Source organism: Thalassophryne amazonica, chromosome 9 (genome assembly GCF_902500255.1).
Source record: "Thalassophryne amazonica chromosome 9, fThaAma1.1, whole genome shotgun sequence".
Lineage (NCBI taxonomy): Eukaryota > Metazoa > Chordata > Actinopteri > Batrachoidiformes > Batrachoididae > Thalassophryne > Thalassophryne amazonica.
This window is the reverse complement of record NC_047111.1, coordinates 16,674,568-16,696,490: the sequence shown is the minus strand read 5'-3', so window position 1 is coordinate 16,696,490 and position 21,923 is coordinate 16,674,568. Positions and strand designations below refer to the sequence as shown.

At 40.3% G+C, this 21,923-nt stretch overlaps 1 long non-coding RNA gene across 1 annotated transcript; it reads right to left on the bottom strand.

Moving 5' to 3' along the window:
- Positions 1-599: 599 nt before the first annotated feature.
- Positions 600-21,904, bottom strand: LOC117516815. Its single transcript, XR_004562550.1, has 4 exons — positions 21,786-21,904; positions 16,413-16,415; positions 11,539-11,556; positions 600-611 (listed from the first exon to the last, which is right to left on the bottom strand). It is a non-coding gene; the product is annotated as an uncharacterized LOC117516815 (long non-coding RNA).
- Positions 21,905-21,923: the final 19 nt, after the last annotated feature.

Genomic DNA, 21,923 nt, shown 5'->3' with positions numbered 1-21,923 from the left:
GTTTTGTGAACAGGGTGTTCTATGCCTGCAGGGTGGGAAGCTGATTTGCAATTAAGCCAGGAAGTGTTTGCTGTTTGTACACCTTTGAGTGGTCTCTCTGTGTGTTGAGTGTGGACTCACATAAGGATTCCTTCTTTCACAGACTCGGTTTGTCGCGGCCACCTGGGGGGTGTCGGTGGGGTCCTTGGGTCCGAACTGATTCTGGCTCCGGACCGTTTTGTGCTGCTAGGAGCACACCGCAAATCCGCCACGCCAGACCGCGCACTTATTTGTTTGTATTTTTTCACATCACTGTTATGTTTATTAAACTCCGTTATCCTTTGTACCGTGCTCTGCTTATTTTATACTGGGTCCTTCAAACGCTGGTCGGTTCTCCGGGCTGCGTCCGACACATAACAATTTGAAGATAGAATTTTGAATTTGGAGATGGAAGCCTGGATCTGATCTGTTTTATTGAAAGAAAATTCTTCTCTGCTCCACTATAAAGTGAAGAGTGGTGATGCAAAATGCAAAATGTACACTGTGAACAATTTCTCCAATCACAGCCAGAGAAGCATAGAAATTGTCTGGGTGTCTTGGAGGCTTTCCTCACTTTTCTTATTGCACAGTCACTTCATTTTAAGAATTGTCTCCTCCATGCAGATTTATCACAGAGCGCCAGACTATTTGCATTTCTTCATAACTGATGTAAATAAAGCCCAAGACATAATCAGTGTCATGGAAATGTTCATGCGTTCATCCCCTGCCTTGTCTGAAGAAGATTGGCTGTAAAAGTGATGGTTTATGTGTGTTCTACTAAAGAGTTCACTTAGTCACACCATTGTTTTGGCTTTTAGATGATTTCTTTCAATTCATGATGTAGAGATTACTTTTCACTGTGAGTTTAAAGGGCATCATTTTATAAATTTCAACATAAAAAGCCTGAATTTTTGTTTTGTTTTTTGTCATACTAAAAAAAAATAAGTATTTAATATATTAACATTTTTCTCTGTAAATACATTTTTAAAGGTGCTATTGACACAACATTTTCACCAGATATCGGTAACAACCCAAATAATCCACACATACAAAGACGTCAAGCTACAGATGTCCATGAATTAAGTTATGTGTAATAAAATGGAATGACAGGAAAAAGTACTGAACACCAGAATTATCAGAAGAGTTGTCCGTGAGCCAAGGACCACTTGCGGAGAGCTTCAGAAATACCTGGAACTAGCAGGTACAATTGTTCCAAAGAAAACAATAAGTAATGCACTCAACTGCCATGGCCTGTAAGGAAGACTCCACTGGTGAAGAAAAAGCATGTTGAAGCTCATTTACAGTTTGCTGCACAACATTTAGACAAACCTGTGAAATACTGTGAGAACACAGACTGGTCAGATGAGACCAAAACTGAACTCTTTGGATGTTATAATACACACAATAAATGTCACTACACATCAGTCAAAATAAATAAATAAACACATAAATAAAAAATACCAGCCCAACAGTGAAGTTTGGAAGTGGAACATCATGGTGTGACACTATTTTTCAGCATCCAGCAAACGTCATATAATTGAAGGAAGGATGAATGGAAAAATGTACCGAGACATTCTCGATAAAAATCGAACTAATCTCACTGAAACCCAATAGAAAATCCATGGAAATAACTAAAGATCAGAGTTCATAGAAGAGGTCCATGGAACCTTCAAGATAGGAAGACTGTTTGTGTGGAAGAATGGGCCAAAGTCACACCTGATCAATGCATGTGACTAGTTTCTTCATACAGGAGGCATCTTGATGTTTCATTACCAACAAAGGCTTTTGTATTTGGTACTAAATAAATTTCAGTAAGTGTGTTCAATACTTTTTTTCCTCTGTCACTCTATTTTATTACACATAATTTCTGTACTTATTTTCTTATTTCTTGTGTATATGGTTTACTTACTCTGGTGAAAATTTCATGTCAGTAGGACCTTTAATCAAATCAAATCAATTTTCATTTATATAGCGCCAAATCACAACAAACAGTTGCCCCAAGGCGCTTTATATTGTAAGGCAAAAGCCATACAATAATTACAGAAAAACCTCAACGGTCAAAACGGCCCCCTGTGAGCAAGCACTTGGTGACAGTGGGAAGGAAAAACTCCCTTTTAACAGGAAGAAACCTCCAGCAGGACCAGGCTCAGGGAGGGGCAGTCTTCTGCTGGGACTGGTTGGGGCTGAGGGGAGAGAATTTTTTTCTTTAGAAATATATTTACTGAGAAAATGGTGTGTGTGTGTGTAGGTATATATATATATATATACACACACACATAACTCCTACAATTCCTCACTCAGGGGGAGGAGGAATAACAGGAAGACAGAGGTCGGGAATGAGAGGAACAATCGTAGCCAGTATTGATCAGTATGTCTGGTGTTTATATTATATTTATTTATATTTGCAAACAGACTTCCTTTTTGCTTTCACTTTTGATACTCTGTGTGCTTCTTGCCCTGTGTGCTGCTATACAATGCTGCTGGAACCTCAATTTCATGGAGGGAGTCTTTCCAGGGGGTCAATTAAGTTCTATCCAATCTAATCACAATTTACATATTTGATTCAACAGAATGACTCCAATCCCACATTAGGTTTTTATGTTTTATTTCAAATTCATGCCACAAGTTGACATTAAATACAAAAGAAAGAGTAATTGTTTCAGATTGTAGCTATAAAATAACCACAGTGTAACCGAGAAGCAAAGTCACGTGCCGAGAAAAGAAAGCTCACACTGAACAGAACAGACGGCAGAGCGCTCTGACACCGAACTACCAGTGAACGCATCATCAGAAAATGAATAAGGAGGCTCAAGAATACTAAGAAAAGACATGTGTCACCATGCAGTCTGCAGTTATTAAACACCAGCAGGAAAAAGCTCGAATACACAAAGTGTCTGAAGAGCCAAACGTCATACCGTCGTGAAGAAGAACGTAACACCTGGTGCACGCCTTCTCCAGTCACATGATCAACATCTGCTAACTTAGACACCTGCAAATTGACGAGGTTATAAGATCAACAGGCAAGCGAAACTCAGCAGCCGCCACATCATCGAAACCAGATTTCAAAAAATAAAACCTCAACATGCGCAGACACATAAAAATCACTTCAGAAATACAACAGAGTTTTACAGCCACGAGGTCGGAAATATTCAGATTAAAGACCCAAAACTGGAAGAACTTTAAAGAAATGCACAAGAAAAAAAAGCTAAAACTTAATTATGTTTTCACCCCATAATTTGAAGTAATATTTGCAAAAAAAAAGTATAAAAATGACAATGATTGAACCAATCACTGCGCTGTTATAGACAGGATCCAGCATCAGACACGAGCTGGATCTGAGACCTTTCATGGATTTCTTTCTCGGGTTGCTTTTTCAACATCATCGTAAAGTAATTTTACGTGGTACTTAAATGCATCTACAGGAAGCAACATTAGACCACACAGTCTTTTGTGGTAACTGCAATAAATCTCTAAATTTCTGCGATTTTGATGCAAACAAATGTTCAAATATGAAAGTTTAACATTTGTTTTGAATGTGCTACACAAATTATTATTTTTGCTAATTATTACCAGAAGCAAATTAATCCAATAAAACTAAAGCTAAAAATACGACAGGTATGAAAGCATGAATTTGAATTTTTTACTGTTTCTTATAGACGGGCCTTGTGTGTGTGTGTGTGTGTGTGTGTGTGTGTGTGTGTGTGTGTGTGTGTGTGTGTGTGTGTGTGTGTGTGTGTCCATCCATGCATATGGTTTTTGAAAAAAATAAAAAGGTCGGATACTTTTCTCACAGACCTCGTACATACTGTTCAGACATACATACATATATATACAGGGTTCTCACCGTGCAACGTGCAACATATCCTTTAAAAAAGGGGGGAAAAACAACAAGAGCGGTGGTGGTTAAAGTGTTGGTCTTGAGACCAGAGGATACTCGGTTCAAATCCCAGCCTGACCTGAAAATCATTAAGGGCCCTTGGGCAAGGTCCTTAATCCTCTAGTTGCTCCCAGTGTGTAGTGAGTACCTTGTATGGCAGCATCATCGCATTGGGGTGAATGTGAGGCATTATTGTAAAGTGCTTTGAGCATCTGATGCAGATGGAAAAGTGCAGCCCATTTATTAGAAGCCCCCTATGCTGGTTAAATCACAGCATAGAGGATCCAAATCACAGCATAGATAAGATAAAACTTTATTGATCTCACAGAGGAGATAAATCAGACCAGGTCATGGCTGCATTACGGCAACTCTCAAAGTTTTGAATGATATAACCTCTGCCTTAGATAACAAAAAGTACTGTGCAGCAATTTTTATAGATTTGGCCAAAGCATTTGATACAGTTGATCATTCTATTCTCTTAGACAAACTAAATGACATTGGTATAGATGATAATTCACTTGGCTGGTTCAGAAGCTATCTTTCAGGACGAAAACAGTACTTAAAATCTGGCCTAGTCGTCTCATTTCCTCTCCGTCACCCGAGGTGTGCCTCAAGGGTCAATCGTAGGGCCTACCCTATTTTCGGTTTATATAAATCAATTATCGGCAGTAACTCTTGGCTCATCCATTCACCTCTATGCAGATGACACTATCCTGTATACATCCGGCCCATCCCCAGAGGCAGTAGCAGCTTCACTTCAGGAGAGCTTCAACACAATCCTACAGGCTTCGTCTTCTCTGAAACGTGTGCTGAATGCAAATAAAACTAGAAGTCATGTGGTTTGGAAGGAAAAGTATTTTAAAATCATTGACTCTTCCAAACATTACCACACTAAGTGGCACTATGATTGAGCAAGTCTCTGAATACAGATACCTGGGTATCTGGCTGGACTGTTGTCTCGCAGCACATTGATCGATTACAATCAAAAATCAAGTCTAAACTTGCATTTTTTTAATCGCATACGTTTATCTTTCACCTCCCCTGCTCCGAAAATATTGGTCCTTATGACAATCATGCCTATATTTGACTATGGGGACATAATATACAGACTAGCTCCTAAGTCTTCTTTGCATAAGCTTGATGTTATATACCACTCTGCCTTACGCTTTATAACAAATGCCTCTTTTCGTACACACCATTGTAATCTGTATTCTACTGTTAACTAGTTGTCTTTACAAAACCAAAGGAAGTTCCATTGGTATGTGTTTATTTATAAATGTCTATTAGGTCTATCTCCACCTTATCTTAGTAATTTACTGCAAGTTTCTGTAACTCCATATAGTACACGCTCAGCCCAACTCCTCTTGCTTAATGTACCTAAAATCAAATCAAAATATGGAGAACTATCCTTTACTTATGCTGCAGCAAAGACTGGAACGAGATTCAAAAGGCATTAAAACTGAGCACCTTTGTCAATAGGAAATTTTAAGTGTATTTTAAATAATCTGCTGGCTGAAACCTGCTCATGCTTTGGCTAAAATTAAGTAATTAGTTTTGTTTCTTTTTATGACTGAGAATGTTATTGTCTCTTACTAATTCTAGTCTGTTGTATATACTGTAAAATATGTTGTTTGATCTACACTTGTGATTTACCTCTGTTTTCCCTATCCACCAGGTCGTTATTGTAAATAAGAATTTTTTTTCTTAATAACTTACCTAGTTAAATAAAGGTTAAATCAAACGAATAAACAGTAGAGACCTTGCTGCACGTTTAAGCATGTTTTGTCACCATCTAGCAGGTGAAGTCAGCATTTCAGGGCTTCTGGTATATTTCATACAACCCCAATTCCAGTGAATTTGGGACGTTGTGTAAAATGTAAATAAAAACAGAATACAATGATTTTCAAATCCTCTTCAACCTATATTCAATTGAATACACCACAAAGACAAGATATTTAATGTTCAAACTGATAAACTTTGTTGTTTTTGTGCAAATACAAATTTGCTCTTATTAATTCGTATTTACTCATTTTGAAATGGATGCCTGCAACACATTTCAAAAAACCTGGGACAGTGGTATGTTTACCACTGTGTTACATCACCTTTCCTTCTAACAACACTCAATAAGCGTTTCGGAACTGAGGACACTAATTGTTGAAACTTTGTAGGTGGAGTTTTTTCCCATTCTTACTTGATGTATGACTTCAGTTGTTCAACAGTCCGGGGTCTCCGCTGTCCTATTTTGCGCTTCATAATACGTCACACATTTTCAATGGGCGACAGGTCTGGACTGCAGGCAGGCCAGTCTAGTACCAGCACTCTCTTACTACGAAGCCACGCTGTTGTAACACGTGCAGAATGTGGCTTGGCATTGTCTTGCTGAAATAAGTAGGGACGTCCCTGAAAAAAACATTGCTTGGATGGCAGCATGTGTTGCTCCAAAACCTGGATGTACCTTTCAGCATTGATGGTGCCATCACAGATGTGTAAGTTGCCCATACCATCACAGATGCTGGCTTTTGAACTTTGTGCTGATAACAATCTGGATGGTCTTTTTCCGCTTTTGTCCGGAGGACACGACGTCCATGATTTTCAAAATAATTTGAAATGTGGACTCATCAGACCACAGTACTTGTCCATGTAGCGATGAACTGTGGTAACTGACAATGGTTCTCTGAAGTGTTCCTGAGCTCACACGGTAAGTTCCTTTACACAATGATGTTGGTTTTTAATGCATTGCCGCCTGAGGGATCAAAGGTCACGGGCATTCAATGTTGGTTTTCAGCCTTGCCATTTACGTGTAGAAAGTTCTCCAAATTCTCTGAATCTTCTGATTATATTATGGGCTGTAGATGATGGAATCCTTAAATTCCTTACAACTGAACGTTCAGAAACATTGTTCTTAAACTGTTGGACTTTTTTCACGCAGTTGTTCACAAAGTGGTGATCCTCCCATCTTTGCTTGTGAACAACTAAGCCTTTTAGGGATGCTCCTTTTATACCCAATCATGACACTCACCTGTTTCCAATTAACCTGTTCACCTGTGGAGTGTTCCAAACAGGTGTTCTTTGAGCAATCATCAATTTTCCCAGTCTTTTGTTGCCCGTGTCCCAGCTTTTTTGAAATGTGTTGCAGGCATCCATTTCAAAATAAGCAACTATTTGCACAAAAACGATAAAGTTTATCAGTTTGAACATTAAATATCTTGTCTTTGTGGTGTATTCAATTGAATATAGGTTAAAGAGGATTTGCAAATCATTGTATTCTGTTTTTAATTTACATTTCACACAATGTCCAAACTTCATTGGAATTGGGGTTGTATATGAAACCCAAAATTCAGTAAAAAGGCATTTATAAATGTCAGAAATTGATGATTTTTTTTTTTTTGGTATGCTGAGCTGTGACCTCCCAGTATTTATGAATAAGAATTTAAATTTTGAGTTTTAAGATATGAACGAAATTTCTCCTGACAAGAACAACTTACAGTTGTGAGTTGTGTATGTGTATATATATATACAGTGAGGAAAATAAGTATTTGAACACCCTATAAAAATAGGGTGTTTTATATATATATATATATATATATATATATATATATATATATATATATATATATATATATATATGTGTGTTCTCCACTCAGACTGCAATAGCCAATCACAGATTAGCCTTTCTGTCTATCATTTACCTGTATTTTGGCATGCTTGGTGCCAGAAAGTTATGTTGGATCAAAAAGGATCCAAAAAGGCTAGGACCAAAAGTTATATTGGATCAATTCCCACTGACCAATAGCGTTAGAGCTTATTGCCAACAGCTAGCCAATCAGAGTGCGGCATACGAAGGTCGGGAACTAGCTGACAGACGCTGGTTGAAGAAATGGCAACAAACATGTCAACAACAGCAGAAAATCGTCTGCCAGCGAGGTTTGCTGAGTTCACAGAGGAGGAACTGGTGGAAATATTGAACTCCAAGGATGCCAAAAACACTAAGACGGTAGACAAGCACACTACTGGCGTTTTAGAAGCATTCATCACATCAGAATCAATCATATGCTGTTCACAGCAAAATAAATTGATCTGATTTATTGACTCTTTGTTGTTTGCTTAATTTGGGAGGGGGGGGTGGAGAACACGTCTCATCCAATATAACTTTTCTTCAGCCAATATTTCCCTATGTTGGACTCCTTACCATCCATTATTTGTATAATATATCAAGTTAAAAAAATGTAAGATAATATGTTATATGGACGCTCATGTACAGGATGTCACAGAGTTTTGTTGCTCTGTTTGTCAGGCAGTTGTTTGTCACGCAGTGCTTCCAAAACCTGTGTTTAGATTAATTTTTTGGCATACAAAATCACTTGTTGGTTTGGTATCAGATAACTGTTGGATGGACAATAAAAAAAGTGGCAATGGCAACATACATGAAACTGAACCCATTCAACTGAATGAGAAAATGTGTTTAAACTTTTGACTTGTACTGTAAATATTTTAAAAAAGCATTTATTTTATTTTTTTTTTAATTATGGAGATTTATTATCTGTTTAGCATGATGACCCTCACTCACTTTTGACTGTCATCTGGGAAAAAAAAGACTTTTTAATTTTTATGATTGTTAATTGTCTTTCAACAAAACTAATTCTACTTTTCTTTTTACGAGGAACGAATGAGCGTGAAAATTTGCAAGATCTAATTTACAAGATCTGTCAGGAGCAACCACACGTGTTGACAATTTTGCCTCCTCAATAAGCGGTTTGTGCGCTGCTTTGGCATCACAGTAGAACAACTTCTCAAAATCTCAGACCCCCCCCCCCCCCCCCCCCACCTCCCCCTCAACAGTGGCAGGAAAACTCCGTTGTACTTTTCAGATCGTACTTTCAGTTTTGTCAGGAACTACGTGATTCCTCCAATGCTGCGGTCACACTTGTATGTTTGAGGCAGAATTTCCAATGAAACTGAAATTCATTTACATGTCATGTCCACAAGGGAGCAACAGATTACTCAAGTTTCAAGTCAACTGTCAGCAGAGTTCAGCTTTTGTGAACTTCGACACACAACCTGACATTGACCAAAACATTACCGAAGTACACAACACTCAAAATGACGATGTGACCATATTACCTAGCCCATGGCGTAATAAAATGTTTTACAAAATTTTGATCTGAAGTACAACTGTTAGAAAAACAGATTGTTAGAGTTTGCAGTCTTTTGTAAGACAAGACTGGTTGTAGAAATACATTCCTGTCAAGCTAATCTGTGAGGCCACAAGCTCGGTAGCTAGTTAGTTAATAGATAACTAACTCAGAAAAGCATTTGTTGAGCTAATTTTTTGAGCAAATTCTGCCAAATCACATTGCCAATTAGTGATCTTACAAAACAGTTTAATCTTGGATTAGCTCAACAATGACGACCCAATAACTGCGGCAGTTCCCGCGATCAGGCATCTAAATTTACCGATCTTCCAGCCCCGCCCACTTCCCTAGATTGAGCCCACATAATTTGCATTACCAATCCCAAACGTGACTGCAGCATCAGTTTCTACCTCTTAAATATTTCGGGTTTTCTCACGTACAACATTCACACAAACAGGTTTTTTGTTTCCCGTAATAACCGATAAGACAAACAGCTGCTACTTTTATATCCATACTGCAGGTTACTGAAGAGTAAAAGTGACTAAACTGGATACTTTTTTAAATGCATGCGAGTGCGCAATACAAGCTTTCACACAGTATGATTATTAAAGTAGCAACAACAGCAGATTATGATTACATCAAGTTAAGAATTAAAAAATAAAGATATTGTGTGAGCGTGAACAGTGTGAGCAGATCTGAAGCGGTTTTGCTACATGCACTGATGTTTTGGATTCGTACAAAAGTTGCAGACTTTGCAAGCGTTTCCACGTCATTCAAACAGCTTTGTGTTCTTAAAACGTGCTTCGATGTGGCCGTGCAGGAAATCCAAACAGAACAACCGCCAGAAAACAAAGTTCCAAACAACCGAACCACCCTGTTCCACCACTAGGGGGTGCACGTGTGAAAATAATTCCCCTTTCAGCCACGTTGGTTTGCTCTCAGTTCCACTCCATGGCATTGTTTTTTTAGGGGAAAAAAAAGCAACAGTAAAAGTTGCTTGAGCAACTTCAGTAAGTCAGACGTTAAGAGATGTTAAACTTCCTTCACGGTTTCAGTTTGTAGAAACGCAGTAATGCTGCGAGTAAAGACATGCCCATACAACGTGTTGCTCAATATGATGTGAACTGCTCAAGAAATTGAGGCAATGATTTAATCGAAGACTGCATTGTACAACCTGCCACACTGCCATGCTGCTAATGTTGCCCAGTGGCTAAATGTGGTACTGCAATTTTAAAAATTCATGTGCGCAAAAACACAACCCTAGATTATAAAACATTGGGATGAAAAGTAAAATAATCGCAGTGATCTTTGCACTGCTCCATCCTTTAAGGCAACTATTGTCAAACTTGCTATGTGGATGAAGGTCAACCTCAGAGTTGCCCTTAATGGATCAATTTTGGCAAAGGTCAAGGTAATTCCCATCAAATGTCTACATTTTGATTTCCATACCAGTTTACACCAAAGGTGGCACACCCGTGTAACTCGGTAGAGTGTCAAATTTCCAACACCTCGTCCATATTGTGACACCTGGGTAACGGATCCAGTAGGGGGATTGCCCATTGGGGTGAAACACAGTGGGGACCGTGTGTGCCCCGTAGCCACCGCGGCAGCCATGAAGGCCTAACAGGATCCCTGAACACAAGATGGCTAACGGGGCTCTGGTGAAACAAGAAGTCCACAACAGCGGAGTGATGGTTTGTAACCCAACGGCCATGAAGTTGGATGAAGGCTGCAGCAGTTCCTCAGACGAGGACCGTGTGTTTGTCGGTGTGCGACATTCCCACATTAAACTAACCCACGCACAGGTGTCTCTAGAGCAGCCCTGGATGTAGATTTGCCATCACGTCCAGCATCAATTAATTTAATGCCAAGGGATTGCCATGACAATGTAGCTCGGTTCTAAAACTGTCAAAGTGAGTTTAAATTTTCCAAAATGCTATCATTAAGGTTGAGGTCATATCTGTTTGTCTGTTGTCATTGTCCTCGCGGGTCCGTTGACTGATTGTCATCAAACCAAGGTCACGTTTCCACCAGGGAAGGAATTGTGTTGTTTACCAAGACGTTTTATCCTAAACAAGGTGACGACGTCCTCATTGACAGTGTAGTTACCCAAGCTAACGCCCTTAGCGTCTTCATGTCCACGGGTACAACTGCCTACTTGAATTAAGATAATAAAAAATGTGAATAAAATCACTGGGATGCTGGTGAACAAGTGAGGTTTGTTTTTGTTAGTTTGGGCACATTACATATTTTAATTTCCAACAAAGTGTGTAAAGCAAAAAACAAGAAGACCTGCAGGATTTGTGCTTTTGGAAGTTATTTTAAAAGCTGAACATTTCCAATATTACGGGTTCGGGGAGTGACGGCTGTGGAGGTTTGGAGTCTCTCACTCAAAGACCAAAATTCGCTAAAAGCGACTCTGACGACAGTTTAAAAAAACAGATCGTGTAACTTTGACAACTTTAGAAACTGCACATGTCCATGTCTTGAGGACAAAAAAAACAAACAAACAACAAACAAACAAAAAAACTGATGAATTAAGCAAGAAATTACACAAATAAAAACGTTTCAACTGTTTGACCCGTGAAGGAAGATGGATGTTAATACATTTAAAGAGAAACTTTCAGGTTAAGTTTTTTCCTCCATCTGTGCGATGAAAACGACAACATGAAAAGAAAAAAAAAAGTGCCTGATGACATCACAGAAAGGAGCCTGAGCTGCCACAGCACACCTTCCTGTAGGAGGCAGTAGTGAGTGAGTCAACACTGTGCTCACATTTTCTCTAAAATTTGACCTTTTTTATATGTACGAGGTCTATTAGAAAAGTATCCGACCTTATTATTTTTTTTCAAAAACCATATGGATTTGAATCACGTGTGATTACATCAGACATGCTTGAACCCTCGTGGGCATGCGAGAGTATTTTCACGCCTGTCGGTTATGTCATTCGCCTGTGGGCAGTCTTTGAGTGAGGAGTCGCCCACCCTCTCGTCGTTTTTTCATTGTTTAGGAATGGCTCAGAGACTGCTGCTTTGTTTGATAAAATTTTTTTCAAAAACTGTAAGGCACAACTGAGTGGACACCATTCGATAAATTCAGCTGGTTTTCGGTAAAAATTTTAACGGTTGATGAGAGATTTTAGTCTGGTAGTGTCGCTGTAAGGACAGCCCAGGGCGCCTGACGGCGATCTGCGCTTCGAGGCGGCGGCGTCTCGCCGTTTCAAGTTGAAAACTTCCACATTTCAGGCTCTGTTGACCCAGTAAGTCGTCAGAGAACAGAGCACTTTCAGAAGAAGTCGGCATGAGGAGTTTATTCGGACATTCCATTGTTAATGGACATTTTGTAATGAAAGAACGTGCGGGCAGAGTCGCATGTCGGGCCGGACCCGACCGCGGGGGGTCGCGACAGGAAAAACACCTCCGTTGGAAACCTTAACGGGCAAGTTGGAACATGCCCAAGCTGTTAAACAGTTTCTCAGTTACTCACTTGTTGAAAGCCATCAAAAGCCGCCTGAATTTTACAAATGGTTTTCAACACGGAGGTGTTTTTCCTGTCGCGGCGCACAGATTCACCGAGTCGTCACGGAAACGACTCGGCGAATTTGCACGCACGTCTTTCATTACAAAATGTCCTTAAACAGTGGAATGTCCGCATAAAGTCCTCATGCCGGCCTCTTCTGAATCTTCTCTGTTCTCTCACGACGTCCTGGGTGAATTAAGCCTTAAATTAGGATGTTTTCAGGACGAAACAGGCCGACGACGGCGCCTGGAAGCGCTGCGTGACGTCCCGCTCCGTGGGAAGTCCTTACACCGACAGAAACAGCCCATAATCTCTCATCAGCCATTAAACTTTTCACCGAAAACCAGCTTAATTTCTCGAATAGTGCCCACTCGGATATTCCTCACAGGTCCAGAAAAATTTTGATAAAGCAACGCGCGCCGTCTTCTTCTTCTTATGGATTTCCGGCAGGCTACGCGCCAGTCAGCGCATTGCTGCCTTTCACTGGCAGACCATGACTACTGCACTCTACTCACAGACTATGCTGCAAGCCAGAGCTAAACACAAAATCCATCAGGGCTTTGTAGACCTCTTGCTGACGTGCAGACGGATCAAGCAGCACTTTAATAGAAACAGACTCAAACCCAAGATCAAAAAGATGTGCGAAAAGAACTCTCCTCTGCTCAGAAAATCTTTTACACTCCATCAAAACATGAGGGATAGTCTCTTTCTTTGTGCAGGTTTCACACAATCCATTGTGGTGTTTACCAATTAGACATAGGTCAGCCGCCAGTCCACAGTGTCCCAACCTCAGTCTTGTTAACAGTACTTGCTCCCTTCTGTTATTCCCCTGGGTTGGGCAGTCACCAAAAACAGACTTCTGCACACTATAAAAATGTCTACCCTTATTTCCATTGTCCCAATCCTTCTGCCATTGAGCCCACACTACTCTTTTAATCATGGCTTTATGTTCAGAGCTGCTATGAGCCACCTCAAGATCTACAGTGTCATGTCTTAAAGCATTCTTTGCAACCTGATCCACAATTTCATTACCCCTAACCCCAACATGTGCCGGGACCCACATGAAGCACACAGCTGACCCTCCCTTCTCCACTCTGAGCAAAGCAGTCAGCACCTCAACCACCAGATCAGGCCTACACCAGGAAGAGGCCGACTCCAAGGACTGCAACACAGCAGCTGGGTCAGAGCAGAAGACAACCCTCTCCGGTCTCACTTCTTCCACCCATTCAAGAGCCCACACCATAGCCAAAATTTCAGCTGTAAATACTCCTACTCCATCAGGAAGTCGTCTGCCAAGACTCAGAGACAGAGCAGGAATAAAAATCCCAAATCCCCCTCTCCGGCTAGTGGGGTCAACGGACCCATCAGTAAATAATTGCAGATACCCATCCCAATTGTTCTGCATAGCCTCCCTCACCACAGTTACAGGACATATTCCCCCCTCCCCTTTAAGGCGATCTTTCACAGTCCAGTCCACTTCCACTTGAGGGAGTAGCCAAGTAGGAACCGCTGGCCAGACAACTACTGGAGCTGTATCCCTCTGAGCTCTGGCAACTCACCCTTCATTTCTAAGATAAAGTTTTTCCCCCTCCCTCTTCCTGACTCCCATGAGTCCTGAAGGAGTCTCCTCCCAGGGTGGTCACCCCTCTGACCCAGGACTTTGCCTACAAACTGGAGTGCTAGCTTAAGCCGTCTCTTTTGAAGGGGCATCTCTCCCACTTCAACTAGGAGGGCTGGCACAGAGGTTGTTCTGAATGCACCACAGCACACTCGAAGTGCTTTTGCTTGGATCACATCTAATTTTGCCAACGTTGTTTTAGCTGCATTTCCATACACAAGACAACCATAATCCAAAAATGAGCGAATCGTAGCTCTATAAATCATCTGTAGTGTAGCTTTATCAGCTCCCCAGTCGCTGCCAGAAAGGCACCGCAACACATTTATTACTCTACTGCATTTATCTACCACCTTCTCAATGTGAGTTTTGAAAGTCCCCCTCTCATCAAAATGGACCCCTAAATACTTAAAAGATTTAACCCTTTCCAAATTTAAACCATATAATTGCAAACTTCCATTGCCCAAATTTCTCTTCCTCCCAAACACTACAAACTGACTTTTCCACAGATATTTTAAAACCCCACCTACTTGCCCACTCCACAACATTATTCAAGGCATTTTGTAACTTTGCAAATACAAAACCCACATTTCTCCCCCTCTTCCACACAACCCCGTCATCAGCAAAAAGTGACAACCCATAACCTGGATCCAAATTGCTAAAAATATCATTTATCATTACATTAAACAGTACTGGACTAACTACACTGCCCTGAGGAGTTCCATTATCAATATCCAGTACTTCAGAAAAAGTTTTACCAACCCTAACCTGAATTCTCCGATCCTGTAAAAATGCCCTAATCCAATTTAGCATGCGACCACAAATACCTGCATCATAGAGCTTAACTAATAGCCCCTCCTTCCACAACATATCATAGGCCTTTTCAATATCGAGGAACACAGGAACAAGAACTTCTTTACTTGCACTAGCTTTCTTTATATCAGAATCCAAGGTCAACACTGACTCCATGGTGCTCCTCCCTAGTCTAAAACCATTCTGGTAGGGAACAAACCATTCATTTTTTTCAAGCTTATAAACCAGCCGGTCAGTCACCATTCTTTCCATAATTTTACATAAAACTGAGGTAAGTGCAATAGGCCTGTAAGTACCTGGGTTCTTCCCTTCCTTCCCTGGTTTCAAAATTGGTATAACTACAGCCTCCTTCCATGCCCCTGGAACCTGTCCTTCTGCCCACACATTATTAATCAGAGCCAGGACTTCCTCCAAAACATCATTAAGATTTTTGAAAAAAATGTAGATTAACCCATCCTTCCCTGGTGCTGTAGAACCCCCCCTACTAATTGCTTTCAATAGCTCCTTCATAGTGAAGAATAAATTGACAGAGTCCGAATTATCTAAATTGGTTTCCAGTTTATGGTACTGACCCCCCAGCATCATATCCCTTCTATAGATTCCATCCTCCCCCAAATTTGATTCACTGTGAATTAGCTGAAAAGCCCTGACTAACACGTCAGCCTTCTGATTGTCATTCACTGCCACAACTCCATTCCTTTCCAACACTGGAATAGAACGTACACATTTAACCCCAGACATGCATCTCACTGCAGACCATATTTCATTAATAGAGGTGTCTGTGTCCATCCGACTACAAAACTTCCTCCAAGACTCTCTCCTAGCAGTCTTAATAATCCTTCTAGCAACAGCCCTAAGTCTTTTATACTCTATTGCATTTTGCTCCAACGGATGTCTCCGTAATTTTTTTATACGCTTTATTCCTATTTCTAACTGCTACACTGCATGCTTTATTCCACCATGGTACACAAACCTTGTTTTTAGGACCTATCTTTTCTGGTATAAATAGATTAACACAAACTATCATTCCACTCATCAATCGAATCCTCATTTATCTCATCCAAATCTGTACTACAGGCCTCTGCAAACTCTCCCCACCTCGCCCTACTAAGGTCCAAACGCTTCGGGTATGTGACCTCTTCCACCAGCAGAGACTGAACAAACCTCATCAGGATAGGAAAATGGTCACTTCCTATAGTATACCCCTCCAAAGTATCCCATATTGCCTTCCTTGCCAAAGGAGCTGAAGCTATAGACAGATCTATGCATGACAGGCTCCCTGTCCTAACATCAAACCTAGTAGGTCTGGTATCATTTAGGCAGACCAACCCATGCCAATCCATAAAATCTTCTACTATTTCCCCATTACTGTCTCTGTCCCTGCTGCCCCACAGTGGATTATGTGCATTAAAATCCCCCACCCAAACTACATTGTGACCAACTACCTCCAAAATAGCCTCAAAGTCATCAATACATAAATTCAAACATGGATTATAAAAATTTACAACAGTCATTCCCCCCAAACATTTACTGCTACACATTCTAATTGGGTGTTAAAACACACACTCTCATATTGCACACCGGCCCTAACAAATATTGCACAACCCCCTCCCGACCTGTCTTTACGATCTTTCCTCACAGACTCATACGCAGAAATAACAAAATCTAGACAAGGTTTCAGCCAGGTCTCTTGAATGCATATGAGCTCTGGCTTATGACTTTCTTTAAAATACTCTATAAATCTTTTTAACTCTTGGCCATTAGCGATAAGGCTTCTGGCATTCCATTGTAATATGTGGAACATATAAGTGAGGTCGAGCGAACCTGAATCTCCATTTGTTATCACAGGGACATTTTGCACACTACGAGCACAAGGTAAGTTCAGGAGCTCTGGGGAGACTGACAAACCCAAAAACCTGCCAGCTTCTTTAGGTATCATTGCTTTAATAGCCGAGGGCGTATTAACCTGGCAAGTAGCCCACAAAACTTCAACTAGAAAGGCCAAAAATGCAGTTTTATCCACAATAAAAGAATTTACTGAAATCTTTACTCCATGAGCGGGAAAACTGACCTCTTGGGGGCGCACCCGCTCCGGCTCTCTAGCCTCATTCACTTTTTTAACAGCTTCTGCATAGGTAACATTATCTTTGGCTTTTACTGCTTCTATCTGCTGCGCTCTCATAGCATGGTCACATCCGCTAAAAGCAGCCATATGACTGCCACCACAGTTACAACATTTCACTTCAGTAGTTGTGCATTCAGAACGATCGTGCTCCCCTCCACACTGCCCGCACCTTCTGGCACCTCTACAAACTGCCGCTACATGGAAAGTTTAAGAGAGTTCAGGGGTTTATCTGAACTCTCCCCAAACTTCAGAATTACTTTAAACCCCTCTTCCCCTCGCTTAGCCATCTTTAAGTGACCTTGGTCCCTTCCTCCTTCACTACTTATAGATCTAGGACACCCTCTTTCCCCCCCACCCTGAGAACTCCCCCCCCCCTTCCCCATACAATCAAGCACCCAACCCAGGGAAATAAGAGTCCACAGTGCACAAAAGGGGGAAATAAATAATTGTGGTGTTTAACAAAAAATTTAAGGACGATTGCCAAAGGTTCACCAACGGACGCCTCCATGACCCCAAGCTCCCTACGAGGTCGTCTTCTTCTTCCCTGCCATTCTGTGAAGTCCTCGGGCCAACCAACGACGTATGTCAGTTTTACGTGACGGAAAAGTTGAAGAAGAAACGGAGAAAATGCGTTTTTCACGCTGCTGCTGCTCCTCCTTTAAAACCTTGACATCAAAGACGCCGAACTCAAGAAACACACCAACGCGCGCCGTCTCGAGCAGCGTGTGAAACAAAGGAATTCAGCCGAGAGGGCGGGACCACATCTCACTCAAGGCCTGCCCACAGGCAAATGACGTCACCGACATGCGTGAAAAAACTCACGCATGCAAACGAGGGTTCAAGCATGATTGGTGGAATCACACGTCATTCAAATCCATATAGTTAAAAAAATAAATAAATAAAAAATAAAAGGGTCGGTTTATTGTCTAATAGACCTCGTAAACAATGTTTTGTTTTCATGTCATCAGTTTTACCGTCCGGAAGAAAGAATTCACTGAAACAACCATTAAAACTGCGACGTTACAACTCATACATCAAAGGATTCGCACGTGTCACTTGGGTTTCTCTTAACAGTAAAAGCCGAAACACTTTAAAGGATCAGTAAGTGCAATAATAATAATAGTAACAATAACAACAACAACAGATTCCAGCTCAAATTGTGTCCAAATGAAGACAAACAAAAGTGAACTCGCGTTTTGAAACAAAACTCACATCGTCACAGCATACAATATGTCAGAACTTCACCCGTTTACAAAAACACGGCACTTTGGCACTAATTCAGTGAACTTCAGATACGGAAGATTATTTATGCCTCATTTAATAAAATCTAAAACATTAAATATGATGCAGATCCACATTATTATTATAATTTTTTTTCCTGGTTATTTGTGCTTTATTGAAACAGCGCCCCCCACTGGCACATCAGCACACTTAAGGAGCGGTAAAGCAAGCACTCGCTGAATACACTTTGTGTACCATTTTTCAGCTGTGTCCAGCAGGAGGCAGAAGAGAGCCTGTGATGACGCAATCAACATCCAATGTAATGGCAGCATGGGGGCGGAGCTTGGGCATGTTTTTGGCTGCACCAGTTTCTGCAGAAAAACACTTTTTAAGCAAACCATAGTAACAAAAAGCTAAATATTTTTAATTTTGGAATCTTTAGTTAAGGACAGCTCAGCAAATGCACATCTGTAAAACGTAAACGTATTTCTCTGAAATTTAACGAGGCATAAAAAATCATCCACATTCAAGGGGAACATACTGATGGTCTGTGCAGAGTTAACCACATCCATGGAACACCACATGAGTTCAGCTTTTATAGGTTTTTTTTGTTTGTTTGTTTCCATTTTTGCAGTAGAGGTCTTCACGGCTGCAGAACTTTGGACCTGATCAATAAACAAATTTGTGGAAAACTTTGTGGAAGCTGATGTAGCGAAACCCAAAACGGTCCCAAAGATACTGAAACCTGATCTACAGAACCAAGCAAAGGTTTCAGGGACTATAGTGATAATAATGTACTGTAGATGAGGAAAAAAAACAAAACAAAAAACAAACAAACAAAAAAACCTTTTGTCATTTATAAACTGCTTAATTAAATAAACTTCACTTTCTATTTTTTGAGATTTCCTAATACTACTGCTCGATTCATGACAACATGAAGACAGTTAAGACCGTTTTTGAGTCCACCTCAGTCATAGTTTCAGTCAGTTACACACAGCAGCCCCCCTCCCTCCAATAAATAAATAGATAAATAGAATCTATAGATCAAATAGTGGATTACCACCTCCCCAAAAAACAAACAAGTTTTTAGCCACCAAAATGATCCCAATCACAGCTTCTCAAGTGTTAGTCTGTTTTGACACTTTTCATATGTAGTTTGGACAAATACATAAATAAATTATCAATCTTTCACCCCCCCCCCCACACCATCCAAAGGAATTTTTTTCTTTGTTGCAAACAGATGAATGTTTGTTTTATTTTATATTGATAATTTGATATAGAATTACTTAAGCCACTTCAGAAAAACTTAAAATTTGCTTTATACAGGTTTAAACATATAGAATTTTTAAGTTTAAAAACACCACACAGAAATAATAAAATACCTTAAATTGTATTTAATTTTGCATTTCCTGGACATCACTTTAAAAGGGTTTTAAAACTGTTTTTTTGTTGTTGTTGTTGTTGTTTTGAACCATATTTAAATCTGATCCAAATGAATGGAACCATGTTTAAAATGGATTCAATATGACAACAACAGTAAATATTTGATTAGATTTAAAACAGTGTACATGTGGTTTAAAGTGGATTTATGTGACTGGAAGAGAATTTAAAGCAGTTTTTAGGTGATTTTAGCAGTGATGCAGTGAAAAACTCATCACGCTGGATTTAATATCAGGAAAAAAAGACTGTGGTTTTACATAAAATTTAAACTGCTTCACATAAAAACAGGCTGGTTTAAAACATGTTAAGATAGTTTAAAGCTGCTATTAGGAGATTTTAACAGTGCTAAATCAGTGGAAACTGAGTGAAACTACGAGTATTAACTGTTTGAGATGTGTCCTTCCAGAAAATCTGTGAATGGAATGAAAAAGAAAATAAAATGAAAAGAAAAAAAAACAAAACACCATTTTGTGACAGATCTGCATTTCAAAAGTTTAATGGATAAATAATAATAATAATAATAATACAAAAAATAAAAATGTATTTAAAATAATAATAAAAAAATTGTTATCTGTAAACATGAAAAAACACACACAAAAAAATTGGGAACCAGTGGTTCCCATTTTTTTTTCCCTGATTGTTGCGCTCGCCCTCCCCCCAAAAAAATAAATACATAAAATGACTATTCCATTTTCCCCCAACAATAAAAAAAAAAAAAAAAAAAAAAAATTTCTAAATTTAAAAAAAAAACTGACACAAAAGGTTTCCCTCTTTTCTCTTTGGCTCATCCAAAGAAAATTATTGTTTTAATTAGTTTTGATTGTCACGTAAGGGGGCAACATGGTGCTTAGTGGTTAGCACGGTTGCCTCACAGCGAGAAGGTCATGGGTTCGATTCCCACTAGTGGCCTTTCTGTGTGGGGTTTGCATGTTCTCCCCTGGTGTCCTATCCAGGGTGAACCCCGCCTCACGCCCTATGACTGCTGGGATAGGCTTCAGCCCCCCTGTGACCCTTAACTTGAGTAAGTGGGTATAGAACATGGATAGATGTCACATTAAGGGTGTTATTATAACTTAATTTACCAGATGAACTTTTAATTTTCATAACCTCAGAGCAGACACTTTGGGTGTCGTGTGTTATCTTTGGCACCCTCTGGGGGTGGTGTCTAGATTGTTCAGTAAAAATAATAATCAATTATTTGGAGGCCATCGTGAAAACCTCTACTGTGGTATCCTGCAGCGATTTGTCGATTTTTGGCACCACAAACCCTCCGTTAGCCGCAGTGAGCTAATTCTCAGCGTATTCACAGTATTGACATTTGTTGGGGATCAAACACGACGGAGCAACAGATAAAAAAGCATCCTACTGCACTTGACAACCACTGTGAGGCTCCACTGGAGCGGAGAGGATGTAGTGCTTTGCACATGGGCACTTCAGCAGGTCCTTCTTTCTGTTCCCACCTGGACTGTAAACAAGAACCAGCAGCAACCCGGAACACAGTCCAAATGCTTCACTGAAAACCATCTTCAAACTCAACTGCTCTCATTCTTTTACCAGCGTGCCTAATTTTCTGTCACTTCATGTGATGTAATAAAAAACAAAAAGAGCACAGAGAAGATCAATAGCACCTAAATATTAGTCAACAGCTGCTGCTAATGATGTTTGCTGACACCACAGAGGTGTCACGGAACCCGACCGCACCCGTGAGTGTGTTCATCTCCGCATGCTGATTGGTCAAAAAGTCGCATATCCAAGACTCCAGATAGAAAGAATAAATATAGTAAGAGTACAATACAAGGCCATGGACGTCGTGTAAAAGAACCCATGCAAGACGTTTATCCGGACGCTGCACGCGCACAGCTCAAGTCCTGAGCGCTGAAAACCGGTTTGTCCTACATTCACAGGAAATCAGGACTGAAACTCAACATTTTCCAAAGGATCACCAACAAAAACTGAAAGAAAAAAAAAGTGTCAGAATGAAAAGAGAACCGTGACCTCCTGTCCGGGATTCTGCAGTCAACAAACAAACAAATAAATAAATAAGTGGGCGGGCCTTCAGATGATGATGATGTCGCAGTGACGGTGTGTTCCCCGTTGTCCTGCCGTGAAGGCGATGGCAGAGTTTCTTTTGTTTGGCAGAACTCCTCCTCTTCCTCTCTTCCT